Source organism: Cryptomeria japonica, chromosome 9 (assembly GCF_030272615.1).
Source record: "Cryptomeria japonica chromosome 9, Sugi_1.0, whole genome shotgun sequence".
In the NCBI taxonomy this organism is placed as follows: Eukaryota; Viridiplantae; Streptophyta; class Pinopsida; order Cupressales; family Cupressaceae; genus Cryptomeria; species Cryptomeria japonica.
Genome location: NC_081413.1, coordinates 645,534,733 through 645,548,372, shown reverse-complemented (window position 1 = coordinate 645,548,372; position 13,640 = coordinate 645,534,733). Strand labels below are relative to the sequence as shown.

The 13,640-nt window shown below is 38.5% G+C and overlaps 1 long non-coding RNA gene across 1 annotated transcript in view; it reads right to left on the bottom strand.

The window, feature by feature from the left end:
• LOC131066707 (uncharacterized) overlaps positions 1 to 11,155 on the bottom strand; it is a 96,416-nt gene extending 85,261 nt beyond the window's left edge. Inside the window, exon 1 of the long non-coding RNA XR_009111707.1 lies at positions 11,058 to 11,155. This is a non-coding gene — a long non-coding RNA (uncharacterized LOC131066707). The remainder of the gene's footprint in view (positions 1 to 11,057) is intronic.
• Positions 11,156 to 13,640: the final 2,485 nt, after the last annotated feature.

Here is a 13,640-nt window from a genome sequence, read left to right as displayed (position 1 = left end):
TTCTCACGCTTCATAACTTCTCTGCTGGAGTCTGGAATTGGTGGGTATGAGGCCATAGAATTTATGAGAGCTCTCTTCTTGGGAGATTGTCTCAAAGGTTTGGAGGATGTCATAACATACTACATCCCTTTCAAGGGCTTACCTCTGGCATCAGACCTGTAGAGATTCATCACGTCTGGAGAAGAGGTGAGCTAGCATCCACTCATCGGTGGACTACGAACTATGTCGCTATCTTCTCATCGATTTCGGACGGAGCTCACTGCGGAGTTCCTCCTTTGCATCTCCCTGATCATCCCTGTTCCAGATGGTGTTGAATGGTACATGGACTTCAGGGACTACATATTCCCGCGAGTTTTGACGTCAGACATTCCTCCTGACATAGTCCTCGTGATCATGGTTGAAGAGTCTGGAAGCGCTTCGGATCATGAGTGGTCGGAAGGGGAAGATGCAGCGGATGATACTGAAGACTCTGATTTTCTCCTGGGGGAGCAAGAGGATGAAGATGTTTTTTGTTAGTGATAGCCTCCACTTCTCCTCTTGTTTAATTTTGACAAATACAGCTAGATGTGTTGTTACATTTTGTAAATCTCTATAAACCTATTCGAAATATGATAATCTCTCTCTTTTCTTTTAAAAAATGACGAATTTGAAATTCTCTCTCTTTTCCTTAATAATGGCATATTTGAATTGGCAACTTTACCAGGAGGAGAAAGCATTAAATAAATAAAAGCACACAAGAGCACTATTTACATTATGTACATTGGAGACACAAAGCTAATAAAAAGGTTTTAGGTGGAACCCGTTGACCGGGATCGTAAGAAGGTCTCCTTGCATATCCTCAAGATTGAAAGAATTGTAACCTTTGCAACTTACTATACGGAAAGGACCTTCCCATAACCTATCGAATTTAGCATGCTGGTCAGGTTTGGAGGCCCTTTCATTAAACTTTAAAACTAGGTCGCCCTATTGGAATTGCGGACTAGAACTTTTTTTATTGTCAAACCACTTTTTGATAGTTTGCTGACGGGTCTGGAGAGACATGAATCTTGCTTCTCTTGCTTCCTTCAATTCCATGATTTCGGCTAACCTCACATCCATGGGGCCATGCTCTACCACTTCAAAAGACTTAAGTAGTTGCAAGGCTAGGATTTCCAGAGATATGGGAAACAAAGCGTCCTTCCCATAGACCAGTTTATACGGGGAGGTCTTTAAAACCTGCTTCAGTGTTATCTGGTCTGCCCATAACGCGCTCCTCAAATGGTGATGCTATTCCCTTTTGTGTTCTAAGCCTATCCATTTGATGAGTCTGATGAGATTCTTGTTGGTGGACTCAGCAAGTCCGTTTCCTTGCGGATAATAGTTTGAGGAGGTTTTTAGATAAATACCTTTGCCGAGGGCGAACTGGGTGAGTTGTGAGCCTACGAATGCATGCGCATTGTCTGAAATTATGGTCTTTGGGGGACCATAACGACATACTAGATCCTCTAGGAAAGCTAGGATTTCGGACTCAGATGAATTTTTTAAAGGTATGACCTTGGACCATCGAGTGAAATAATTTGTGGTAGTTAAGATCCACTTGTATCCAGCCAAGCTTGGGGGGTTGATCATCCCTATGAAGTTGAGTCCCCATTGAGCCAAGGGTTCTTCCACCACTATGGGTTGAAGTGGCATTGCCGCTTTTTTGCATCTTCCAGTATAATATTGGTATTCCTTGCACATTCTTACCATGGTGTGCACCTCCTTAAACATAGATGGCTAGAAATATCCGGCGCGTGTGATTTTGATGATGGTAGTCGGCACCGAGAAGTGACCTCCTAATGAACCGTAATGAAATTCATGTAAAATTTTGTCATCTTGGCTTTGATTCACATAGTGGAGTAGGACTCAGTCGAAATTCCTTTTAAAAAGAAAGTCGACTATCAATCGAAAGTTGCTATTCTACTGATGAATACTAATAGGGGGGGGTGAATTAGTATACCAAAAAATACTGAAGTTAAACTCTTAAACAATTTAGCAGTTAACTGATATAACAAATTTACTAACAAACCGGTTAAGACAAATGCAAACTAAATAGCAAATAAATCATTCACCCACAAGAGCACAATCACCATAACACAAGAGGTTTTGACGTAGAAACCCAAATGGGAAAAACCACGGTGAGCTGAAACTCACAAGTAACTATCTGCAGAATAGTAACCAAACCGGTTAAGGTCATACAATGTTCTTCACTAGAACAGATCCTGTTAGGAATCTAGATCTCTATTAGGAGATAAGTCTGATTAAAGACTACCTTGTGAGAGGATTTCAGATTCACAGTTGTGAACCACCTTGTTAAAGGATTTACAAAGGCTTTGCCAAGCCTACCTGGTTAAGGGTTTCAAACTTGTCGAAGATATGAGTAATCAACAAGTAGATGATCTAGATACTAGCACAGTATGCTTGGTTAGATCCTTGATAGCTCATTGTTAATGCACATTTAGCATTACTTCAGTCTTCAATATCTCCACACTCTATTTCTTCACACAGACCTAATCTTCTCTGCTATGATCGCACATACAAAAATCTCATCAACCACCTAAAACCCTAACACCTCCTAGAACCCCAGACATGATGTCCTTATAAAGGAATCTAATTTCATGTCAGTCCAATAGGATTACATTGCAAGTTCCTAGGTTCAGTGCATCTGGACACATTTGGTAACACAACACAAAATCACCGCCAAAGTGTCGGTGGATGATAACTCATCACAAAAATACCGGTTGGTAACTCATCACAGAGTAATACCAGTTCATACATTTAACTAATTATCGATTCATCCATTTTACCAATTACCGGTTTGTCAAAATGAAGAGTGGGAAAAATGATAACTGTCGCTTTATTCCTTCATTCCACTTGAGATCCTTGAACCGCTTGAGGTCTTCATACCGCTTGGGTCTTCATACCACTTGAGATCAGTAACCACCTTTTGCAAAACACCAATAGTCTAAAGACTATAATACATAATACCAGTTGGAACAAATACCGGTTGAGCATAACTCATACATGCAAAAGTGATCTCAAAACAAGTGTGTGTCCATCACTGACAATCACAACATCATCAAAATGCCAACATCTACAACCTATAGAACCTCCTTTTTCCCTGAGGGAGACCCTTAGGAAAAATTCTTCTCTTCATAAAATGATTCCACTCCTCCAACTAGCATGCTTCCGCTGGTTCTAAAGTGACCATAACAAATTCATTTGTGGCTATCTCGAAGTCTTGGGGTCTGAAATCTTTTACTAAGTACTCACACAAACCTTTGTCATGAACTCTCTTGGTAGACCTGATGTCAACGTCGTACTCCAAGATTTTGGTGATCCAATTTTCCCTCTTCTCAGTGATGTCACCCTCCATGATATACTCTCTGACTGAAGGATGAGCGACATACACTATAGTCTTGTTACAGGCGATGAAATGCCTAAACTTTTTAAGGCCCTTAACCACATCCAGAGCTTGTTTTTCGATGAAGTTATACCTTGCCTCATATTCCTTTAGAGTCTTGGAGTGGAAAGCTATAGGGTGCTCGCCCCCTGAATCCGCCTCTCTTTGGGTTAGGACCACAGCAATGCTATAGAAGCTAGAGAAAACATACATAATGAAGTCTTTAGTCATATTGGGATTGGACAGCACAGGAGCTGAGCAAATAGCTTCTTTGATTTTCCCGAAAGCATCCTTCCCATCAGAAGTCCATTTGAAAAGTATTTCTTTTTTAAGCATCAGGGTGATAGGCCTCACCATTCCTACCAAAGTTAACCTTGCCCAAGACAGACTGAACTCCCTTCTTATTGACAGGAAGGGGAAGTTACTTTATCGCCTTGACCCGATCAGGATCAATGGAGACTCTTTCCTAGGATACAACATGCCCTAGCAATTTGCCTTGCAGGACACCAAAAATACACTTCTTCAGGTTCAAAGAGATTCCAAACTCTAAACACTTTTGGAAAACCAGCTCTAGATGATCAAAATGGTCTTCCTTGTTTTTTGAAAACACAGTCAGGTCATCCAAATATATAAGGATGATTTTGTTAATAATCTCCTTAAAGGCCAGGTCCATGGCCCTTTGAAAATTTGCGACGGCGTTTGACAACCCGAGTGGAATTTTTTGATAGGCGAACGTTCCCCATTTGGTCGTAAAGTTTGTCTTATGCTGATCTTCCCCTTTTACTAGAACCTCATTGTAACCCGAAAATCCATCCAGCATTGAGAACATTTTTTATCTTGCCACTGTACTTAACAATTATTCCATTGATAGCAACGGGTAGTGATCTTTTAGGGACGCTTGGTTTAGGTCTCTAAAATCCATGCATAGCTGGATATCTCCATTCTTTTTCCTCACGGGCACCAAATTGGATACCCATGTACTATGCTTGATGGGATAGATGATTCTTGATTCTATCAGCTTCCTTAACTCTTGGGCCACGAGTAACTCGATTTTTGGATTAACAGGTCTCTGCTTCTGTCGGACCAGTTTGGCTCCATCTGTGAGTTTGATAGTATGTTGAATGACATTAGGATTGTATCCTTTCAAATCCTCATAAGACCATGCTTGCACACCCGCATATTCATCACAGCATCGGGCCAACCTCTTTCGGTCTTGGGGGGAAATCTCCTTTCCAACTTTGAGGATCCTACCCTCGCCTATCGACATTTCGGTATAGTCTCCTTTGTCAGCCGTAAGCTTCCGCTTATCATTTTTGGCATCATCATGGTCGAAAATATTTTCTAAGGTGATTAACCCATTAGGGAGCTTATTTGACTTTAACTGTATGATTTGATCCCCGTAAGCTTCTTTAACCTTAGGCTATAGTCGATCTGCAAATTCCCCTGAGTTTTGGATGAACATGGTGATTTTCTCGTCACTCTCAAAAACTTGCCAATGGGTATCATTATCAGGGATAGCTGGTCAAACGATGACACTAATCGCTTACGGGTTGACTAGCAAATCCACGGTGGGGTCAAAACGCGATCCAATAGTGGCCATCCGATCAGTGGATGTGTTTGTCTTGTGGGGAATCCTTTGGATGTTGAAAGCATCGAAGCTTTCAATCAAATCCCATGCTCTATGGTGGTAAGATCTCATACGGATATGTTTTGCGCTGGAGATTCCCCGAATATGATTAACAAGAAGTTTGGAGTCACCCAGAACCTTTAATTTATTTATACCCATCTTTTCTACTAACATCAGGCCCTGAATCAATCTTTTGTATTCTACTTCATTGTTGGAACACGCAAACTGTAAGCAAAAAGACTTTAGAATTTGTTCACCCCAAGGTGAAGTAAAACAAATCCTAGTGCTTGAGCCTACTTTGCACCTTGCACCATCAAAATGTAGGGTCCAACGTACAAAAGATAAATCTTTTTAGGTAAAGGGATCTTTAACTAGTTTTGGGATAACCCGACCTTCATAAAAAATGCAGTAAGTACCAAGACCAGTGGCATGATAATTTGAATATAGGTCAGAGTCAATGAATTCTTCGAGAAAAACATCATGTTCTGGAGAGGTATCTCCTGTTATTTCTTCATCCTCAATGAATTCCACCATCTTTCTTTCTTTGCCAGAGATTGAAGTGTGAGTGGGCTCAAAATTGAGCATAGCTTGATCCACCACATGTTCAGCATGGAGGGGTTCTGAGAGGATTTTGAGCTTGGCACCCCACTGAGTATGGAGGATAAGGTGAGACCAATCTAAAGACAAATAACCTCCTATCTTGGCAGTGAAGTCTCTAGAGAGGCAGAAGCCAAAAACAAGAGGAATGTCGATAATCACTACTTCTTGAGACACTGTGACGCTAGGACATGCAAACAATGTTAGCGGAAGATTTTTAATGAGACCCATGGTATATACCTTCTTTCCATCTAACTGCATAACACCACGATTTAATGGCTCATACTTAATATTTAACACCTCAGCAATTTGCTTAGGCATGACAATAGTGCTGGCACCAAAGTCTATCATAGAATTATGCAGCAGCTTATCCCCTACTATGAGGATCAAATAGAAAGGTTTGGGCTTAGGCCTACCTTCTGATTGAGATTTTGGCGGAATGGCTTCATTTGTCAACGCCGCTGGCGAGTATAATCTATCTGCAGGAGGCTGAGAAGTTTGTTCACTGACCAACGGAGAAGTAGCAGCTTTCCCACTAGGGGGTTTAACCTCCTCAGACAAGGCTTCCTTCAAATGACTCCTTTGCTCTGGGATAGAGAGAAGATCCCATAAAGATACGTTAGTCGAGGCTTTCCTCAACTGCTCCACCACGTCCAGCACTGACGGCACCAACGCCTTTCTTTCTCTGGGCTTATAGGGAATAAAATCTTTCCTTGGATAAGTAACAGTAGCTATGGGCTACTCGGGAACTTTGTCAGTGGGGAACTTCCCTTGTATGTTTACATTTTCTCCCATGAAGTGCCTCTTTGATCTAAGATTATAATCTGATTGCACTTGAGGAGCCCCCGAGCTTGATGGGGCCGCACCATTAGTCATCACAACATCCTCTTCTTCCATCCAAGAGAAAAGTGCATGATCTAGGATTATTTTCGCTTCCTACTCCATCGACATGCCTTGCATTTGTGCAATGAAAGACGCATTATCCATGTCGGGGGCCACATAGGCCAAGTTGTTAGTCGTCATACCTTGGCAGCGCTTCTCTGCAAGCTTTTGTTGTAGATTACCTCTCAGACAACTTCTTGGGGTGTGCACACTGTTACATGGAAAACACCAAGAGTTGGTATCGTCTGCTAGATTATTTTGTCCCACTGTCAACTCTTTACCAGTGTTAGGGTAGACCGCTTGCAATGGATTAGGCACGGGAACTATCTGACCAGTTGATTGATTCGGAGCAACTCCATTGTTCGCATACTAGTTTTGTTGATAAGCAGGTCTATTAGATTGGTAATTTTGTTGGAAAGGGGGTCTAGCTGGTGAAATTTGAGATCTTTTCAGATTGACTATTTCATTTGAAAAAGATTTCAGAAAATTTTTCATATCACTGACCTCTACAGCTAAAGATGAGGGAGGAGGTGGATGTTCTTGCTGGGGTCTAGGGTAGGTGTACATAGATTGAGGAACAGATGAACTAGCAATAGCCGATTTTGAGACACTTAGGCCATTTGGCTGATTGGATAGATCTGGAAAGACAGGCATAAGCGGTCACGGCAATAGCTTCCCTACATCAATCAGGTTATTTCTGCGGAGACAGCTAAGTCGAAAGCTTGAGGGAGAGTATTACCACCTAAATATTGAATCATCACCCATATGTCGGAGTTGAAAGCCTTTAGATAGAAAACAAATGCCATGTCAGTGGGATGATGGACAGATAGGGGTATCTGCTTCCAAGTCCTCTGAAAATGTAAATTGAACTCTATTAATGCTTCTTGTGGCACTCTCTTTATCGTAATCAACTGATGCATCAAAGATGACCTATCCGCTTTGTTAGAGAATCTTTGGAAAAAACAGTTGCCCAACTGATCCCAGTCGCCTATAGAATTCGGAGCGAGGGATCTATACTAGTCTAGAGCTCTTCCTTTAAAAGATGCCACAAGCAATCTCAAAGCTACATTCTATTCGGTTATACTATGGACTGTGCAAACATTGGCTATATCTTGCAAGCGTTCTGCGGGATTTTTAGAACATTCTTCAGTAAACTTAGGAACCGTTTTCAGCGCAGCAGAGGGGATTTGGGCCCATATGACAAGCAAGACTCGAGGAATGAGAGGACTTCCATTATCCCATGTCACAAAATTTCTAGGTGGAAACTGAGCCATTACTACACTAAGAACGACCGCAGAAGAACTAGGAGGGTTCTGGGAAGAGGAGACAACAGATTGATAAACGCTAACCAAGGGCGGAATGAGCAAACTGGGATTCAAAGCTATCTGGCTCCTAGTAACGGGTTTGTGGCTCATATACTGGCTTGAATTTATTGAGAAGTAAGTGGTCCCACTGGGCGTGCCATAAAAAGAACTGTTGACTCTAAATTTTACTTTGGAAAACAAACAACCTTATAGGAAATTCAATGATGGGGGACCAATTGCGCAGGGTTCACTAAATGACCTCCGAGATTGAAAAGCCGGCTCTTCCTTATGTTTTTGAGAAAAGGGAAAAGAAGGAAACACTCAAAAACAATAAAATTAAGCTATTGAGGCAATACGCCAGAGCATTTTCTAAGAAGACATGAGTATACAAAAACCCAAATACATATGGTTTTTGAGCCCATTCAACAATCTACAAGTCCGAATCAGAAACACAACTAAGATACAATCAAATTTCCTTGCAACATAAAGAAATATCCATCATGAATCTACCAGATAACAAGTGCAAAATATAGTTTAATCGGTAGAATCTTAGATATATATTCCCAAAATTATCGGAATCCTAATAAAAAGCACAAAAAAGAACCATCAAAGCATATCAAAAAGAGAGATCACAAAGGTCGCAGGCACAATTTAATTGATCTCTTTTAGATAACAGTAACAGCTTAAAAGACCAAAATTCCTACTAAGAAAACTTAAAATTTTGTTTTTCTCAAAAGTTCTGAACCCTTGCAAAAAGGAAAAAACTAACATAAATAGAGCCTCAAGCTCGCTAACAAACTTGCAAATTCCACCACCTTTCATTACATATGTCGTGGCATGCCTCCAGGCCATATCCGACAAATTGCCCCTGATTTTGTTAGTCCCATGATGCTTTGCTAACCTCTACAACCGCACAATAAGAGAATCGTGATCAAAAAATGGCGGGTGGACCGAGAGAAATGTCGTGTCATGAAAACCCATGCCATGTGGTAGCTCGACACTAATGCAAAACTGAAATAGGAAAGGCAAGTAATCAGAACCCCCGTCGAGCTGACATCTATCTCGCTTGATGTATGAGAGAGGGAAAGATGGCAAAACAAAAGGGCGGGACCATTAAAATATAGAAAATGTCACCCGCGGATAAACCCAAAATAATGTTAACACACTTAATAAATCATAAATTGCAAAACAACAGATTGTCAGTTTTTGTAATTTGCTAAAAAGCTTAAATCCACTTTAAACAATCTCTTTTGTGCTTGGGAGAAAGAGGTATACCCACCTAGGTTCAGTGGAGCCTTAAGTGCAGAGGGATTTGGTCTTCGACCATCCCTATTTGTTGGCCAAAGCTTGTTGGATTAGTTAAGGAATTGGCAAACCCTTAAGTTTTCCAATCTGTAGTTTTGAGAACCAACAGAATATTCCTTCAAAATGCTTTATCAAACATATCAATGAACCAAATCTGGAGATGCTGATTTCTAAAGCATTTGATCAAACAGTTTGCATGAATTGTTTAGTCATCATTTTACTCCAAAAGCCATTCCAATATTGATAAATGGCTTGTACAACATGCAACCATCAGGAACCTTTGGAGAATTTATCAGACATATTATGAATCAAGCAGCCAAAGGGTCCTTTCTTACAATATAAGATGAAGGTAGGCTTTTAGTGAAACTATCAATAGATTAGTCCACCACTGTCCACACACCCACTTAATGTTGATTACTAAAATCTGAGTAATATTTCGGGTTAGCATTAATGGTGACAAAATATGGAGCTCTGTATACATCAGCAAGAGCGCACGTTTTAGATCGTCATCAACTCAACTAGATATAACATCTTTAGTAATTTCCCTTCAGACATCTCCTTCCATCGTTCCATGTTCAACAATTTCCTTATCAAGCTTAGACTCTTCATGGAGACCATGGCAGTTTCTCTGGTGGCATCATTCTTGTAGTCAAGATGCCTTTGTCTTATGTCAGACTTTGTAAATTGATTCAAGTATTCCTTACAGATGACAGATTCCTTACTGTCATAGTTTTGCAGTCATAAACTTCTTATCTATCTACAGCCCTCTTCACCGACTCTTAAGGAGTTCATCTTTTTCACCCATGCCTAAATCTTCTTTACTAATATCAACTAATTTCCTTTCCTTTAATTCTCAAGAATTTGAAAAGTAACCTGATCAACGATCTATGTTATAAAGAACCTCAATATCTCTTGCACAAATTTTGCCAGAAACAGCGTATTCTTGGCTCTTTTGAAATTACCTGATGCAATGTAGTAAATTAATGGCAGTTTGCCTTTTGTTCATCTTTTCAATAATCATCTAGGCTAATTAAATACTCTTCACTAGTCAAGGAGAAGAGAGGTAAGAAGAGCAATAAGCTTGTGATTACTTGAATCCTAAACGAAGCTTAGCTTCATTTGCCAATTCCCATTCCCAGTACTCATGTAGGCATCTTTATTTTCTTCTCTTCCCCTCCCTCCACTTGTGAAGTATCATCCTTGATTCCTTTAGTCTAAAATTTTCCTTGCTATACATAATTTGGGGACGAGTAATTTGATTCTATGATAAACTATGCATTTGTTTGATAGATTCTAAAGTGTCTAAGTTTTTAACAAATCCAAATTATTCATTTGCTGAAATCTGCATTCCATGACACTAAATTACATTGAGGAATTCTGTCAAACAGTTAACGGCTCTTACCTGTAAATAATCATTTTTTTGTGACATTTTGTCAAACGGTTGGCATACTTGTTCTGTGTTTTCACATTCCACATACATGCACATAGGAATTTGCTTCAACGTACCTCACAGACGTTTTCGCATACATGTTTGCTAAAGGTGGGATAAAAATACATTTCAAATGCATTCATGAGTTTTCCTGCAGCGTTCAACGTATGTATTGGCAAGGGAAATGTTAGGAAAATGGTGTAAAGTTTGGCTTTACACCTGCCAATATCATTTGTTACAAAATTTCCATAGCCTCTTTAACAGATCTGAAATCATTAAATTTCAGAATATCTCATGCGGTGTTGTCTATGTTTCATATATCGCATAAATGTCTTACTAGAACATTTGAAACTAAAATATTTGACATCAACTCCTTTCTATTATATTTTGATAAATGTCAAAACCCTATTCACATCATCTATTTAAGCAAAAGCAGGAAAAATGCAAGCAAAAGTCATGGAAATTGTTTTGCAACTAATAATTAAAACTTACCTGAAAGTTTTAAAGCGTTCTCAAAGATCCATTTTGTGCTTTTCCTACGAAAACCATATTTCTCAGACATTGCTTGGTATGTGCAATCATGGCGTTCGAATTACTATAATTACATTAGTAATGAAAAATAGAGAAAATGAAGAATGGTGCTCATGATTGTAGCTTGTTTGTAAATTAAAACATGTTTTTGCGACTATCTATGTCTTATATTAGCATGAATCAGATGCTTACAGAGAGATAAACAGGAACTTTCTTGAATTTTCCCCTGAAATCATAGGTGTTTATGAAGGAACCATAAGTGATTTTGAAGATAATGGGAGATATTGTGAAGAGAATGGTAAGTGCAAGTTGAGGAAGCATCTTGAAAAAGAAAAAGAAAAAATAAAGATAATTAGTTTAGATGTATTATCTTCTTCTTTTATATTTTCTAGATTTTTTTACATAAATAGGATGGTTAATTATCTCTTCATTACTCTTCATTATTGTTAGTGTGCATAATGTTCTAAAATCTTGATATTTTTAAGTATGTGCTAATGGGTGTTTGTAGAAATAAGAGGGACCAAAAAGTGGTCACAACCACGATTCAGTTCATCTAAGACATAATGTGAGTGTGTTATAACACACTTACATTATGGTTTGGTACCAATTTAGCTTAGGTTAGTCACTTGCATTATAACACGACCAAGTTAGTCACTACCGAACCATAATGCACTTATATTATAATATGAGCATGTTGTTTGTGTTAAAAATAAAAAGTAAAGAGGTTGAACTCATTTGAATTTGACTTCCTATCTTTGCAATAGGCATACATGAGTGAGGAATAGCATGTATGCATTTTGGAGTTGATCAAGCTACAATCAAAAGGTTGTGATGACATTCAAAAGATGAAGTAGGTATGCTTCCCAAGTTTTTAAGTATAAAATTTGAATAAAATACCAATTTAGAAAATTATTTTTATTCAATATTTTTTATTTTTAGGAATTGGAAATCCTTCACCAATTGATAAAAACCTTAATGAAGAGCATGGTCAACCAAACCCTCAGCAAACTCCATCAATTTTCTGGCATCCTCCTCAAACACAAGAAAACCTAACAAGTCAAATTGAACACGGTAAAAGAGAACTCCAAGCATTGATTGATAGGTTGAAAAAAATTATTGGAACTAATTCTCATCAAACAATCCTCACCACTTCATTGGAATCAATCATCTCTCATATAGATTTCATCAGTAGTCATATTAAAATGTGGTCCAATAAGAGGGAGGAAGCATGGTAATTTTATTCCTCAAAATTGTCACACCAACAAATAAAATAAAAAATAAATTAAAACATTACTTTTGTGTATTGTTTATTGAACCATAAACTAATGCACCCATGCACAATAGTTGATAAGTTTTCTATCCATTGGTACCAACACCAAGGAATAAGACTTTTTTTGAGATGTAGATGGTTTTTACCATCCTCCATACAACAACAATGAGGTCCCATGGTTTTTTTTAAGGAAACTATGTTGTGAGTTTTTCCTTAATGAGATCTTGAATTAATTTGACATGCATGACTTCTCGAGTAGACGAGAGGCCTTTGCATGGGATAGAGAGAAGGCATGTCAAGCCTAGAACCAAGCATAGAGACCTCTTGGTCGGCCAAACATTGAGCACATCATGATTTCTTGTTTGTGAAGGAGAGTGTTGAAGTGAAAACTTTAAAGTCCATCAAATTCATCGCATAGATCATTTTATAGTATAGTGAGCCTTTAGCATAGTGTGACAAGGGAAAGGCTCCTAAGTCCTATCAATCACCTCATATTTTCCAAAAGTACAATTTTTTCTATGATTGTGGATCTAAGGATGCTCAAAATGCATAGGGTCAAGAGTAGGGCACATCTATATTAGATGATATGGTGTTCATAGATGAGTTGTTGGAAAAAACATTTGACATATCAAAATGCTTAATAGAGTTTCTAGAAGTATAAAAGCATTTTGGATAACTCTATTTTAGAACCTAATAGAGATTTTTACGTATAAATAAATGCTTAATGGATTAATGGAAGTATAAATGCTTAATAATTTAGAGTTTTTTATGAACCTATTCTAGATAACTATTTTGACTATGAAGTATCTTAAATAGAAGTTCTCACACAACACATTTTGGACAATGGTATCAATTGGTTAAATACATATATATAAAGGCATCAAGAATGCAAAGTACTAGCCTAACCTTCAAAAAGGATGCATGGAAGAAGAGAAAGGAAAAATTGGATAAAATAGAAGATTATTTTGATGACTTCCTAATGAAGAAAAGAAGAGTACAAGAAACTACAATAGTGCAACCAAGAGAAGGTTCAAGTTCTACTACAAGAATAGCTAGAATAACTATTGTAACTATACGTAAAGGAACCAATCCAATTACTCTTCCACAGTCAAAGGGTGTGGCACCAGCTATATTCCAAGCTACCCAAGTGTTGCCTATGCTTAAAATGCACCAAATGGCACAACAAGCAAAATGAACCATATAAATCTCACCTACAACCTCTCTTATCAAGAAATCTAAGCTCATGCAATCTCCTTGCCAAATATAGATACAAT